Consider the following 2,554-nt stretch of genomic DNA (forward strand, 5'->3'; position numbering starts at 1 on the left):
CATCGGTTCTATTTTGCATTCTAATTTGCCGAACATTGCTGAAATGTTCCGATCATATCTGAGGTCGCAAGATGGGACTTTTTACAGCTTACAGAAAGGATAAAACTTGGATACGAGTATATAATCACCGAAAATTAACGAAATATTCCGTTTATATCCGTATAGGGTCTTTATATGCCAACATAGGATTGACAGGAAAAAAGGGGTGAAAATAAGATGAAGTTCTTATTATTTTATTTTATTATTTCATGTTGAGCGTCATCACATTGTAACTCAAAGAAATATTTTCCGATTATTAATTTGTAAAACGATAAGTCTACCACAATGACCTGCTGACACTCATATAGGCCGATACGAAAAAAACACAGAGAAACATTACACTGAAAATGTTATCAAAATCGGATTAAAAATTCAAAGTTGCAGGCGCTTTTATGTTTCCCTATATGAATCGGTGGTGTAAAGAGACCGAAATTTTGAGGGGGCCCAGACATGGACACGGCGTATTTGGCCAATCTTTTTTTTATACAATACTCTAATTTTGTAGATTTTGCCATATTTTATTTCACCCTTTTCTTTTTCTTTCGCTCCCCTTTTCTTCGTCGTGAATCTGTACACCCGTAGTGTCATGACTGTAATAATGCTAAACACAGATGACATTTAAATCAAGGAATTGGTGATATCACACGCTCACTGTTTAATTTCTATCTATTTACAATGAAATTTGACATTAGAAAAAGCTTTAGTGAACTAAGGTATATTGATATTTTTTCTTAACTATCCCTGGCCAAACTGTATTTTTTTTTAACTTTCCATGTAATTTAAAAAAAGAAGAAGAATTTTCTTATCAGGATTTTTTTTTTATCATGATTCTGAATTCGTAAGTCATGATGGTATAGTATTATGATGAATTGTGGTTTCAAAGTTACTTTTTTAGGTTGTTAGGAAGGAAACATCCTACATCATAATTGTAACATGTATAATTTTTCTCCTTAAAATGCTGAAAGGGTGTTTTAATGAGAAATTGTTTATGCAATAAAATTGCGCCCGTCATTTTTTGTTTGCATGATAAAGTCAACAATCTGAAGATGATGAGACTGAAAACGATTTTTGGTTTCAAGCAATTCACTTTTTAACCATATGGAAAAAGTACTTCAGATTTAAAAAAAAAATATTTGGAGAAATAAGAGAGTAAAATTTAGAAAGTGCTTGACATATTCTATGTAACTTCTTCAACATTTATTATTTCCATTTTTCTGAGAGAAGTTTCACTTGATTTTTTTTCTTTTAATGCATTTTTTTATCAAAGAAGTTGATAAACTTGACGTAAAGTCAAATTATTCTTATTGATTTGAAACGAAATAAAGATTCATTCATTCATTCATTCATTATTAATTTTTCAATTGCAAGAACTACACTCTAAAAAAAAAAGAAGAGCTAATATTTAGCTCTTAAAGAGTGTGTATATGACTGCACTTCGGAGTGCTGATTTGTCTAGTTCAAACTTGAAAGGAAAAAATCAGCACTTCGAAGTGCAGTCGCTATACACGCTCTGTAAGAGCTAAATTAGCTCTTGGTAGCTCTTCGTTTTTTAGAGTGTAGTTATCAGTATATCTGATTATTTTAAGGGACCATGCATGGTCATTCGTCATTACTTTATATTTTTTTGGCGGTATTTTGTTCAGCTAAAAGCAAATAAAGACGATGTCATAAAGTTCTTAGCAAAATAAGCCAGGACCTTTCCCTCGTACTGAGATAAATTGTTTAAGTTTTAACCGTTTCAAACATTCCTTCAACGAAGTTCAGCAGGGTGTTTGAATTTTACTTCATGGGGATTATTCATATTAGAAAGTCGTTTTTAACTTGAATGCATTATATGTGTACAGGGTATAAACAAAAATACAAAAGGCTCCTTTTTAACAATGTTAAAACAAACCTCCTGTATCCAAAGTATCAATCAAGGATGATTTAAAAATTTCTTGTCACTTTGTGAAGTTATATAGAGTATAAGCTTGTGAAAATGACTGTTTTATGATTTTTATTCAATGTCAAGCGGCACTGTAATAAACTTGCTTTCTTTTGTAAGTAAATTATTCGAGAAAAAATATTGTGTGTTTTTCATTTTCAGTTTATCTGTTATGTCATCAATAGAGATTGGCCCATTATCACCCAGGTGATGGTCTTTGACATAAAATATATTATATTTAACATTTAAGCAATAAAGGAAAGGGAGTTTCATGGCCCTGGAAAGCGGGGTTGTTGGAGTTCTGAAAAAAATGTGAAAAATAAAGAAATGTAACCAAAGCGACCTTCACTTTTGTAGTGAGAACCCTTTTCTTTCTTTTTTTGCTTTTAAAATTTCTCTGGACCAAAACAAAATGACCTCCAGATTGACAACAGCACCCCCAGTAACCAAAACAAAAAAAAATCGTTCTCAGGGTCCTGGGGAGTTTGCCAAGATCTTCCCAAATTTGCACATGATAGTCATAATGAATTACAAAAAATTATGATAGCAGTCATATCAAAATTACATTCGCGGTATGAAAGTGCCTGATTA

Source organism: Lytechinus variegatus, chromosome 4, assembly GCF_018143015.1.
Source record: "Lytechinus variegatus isolate NC3 chromosome 4, Lvar_3.0, whole genome shotgun sequence".
Taxonomy (NCBI): Eukaryota; Metazoa; Echinodermata; class Echinoidea; order Temnopleuroida; family Toxopneustidae; genus Lytechinus; species Lytechinus variegatus.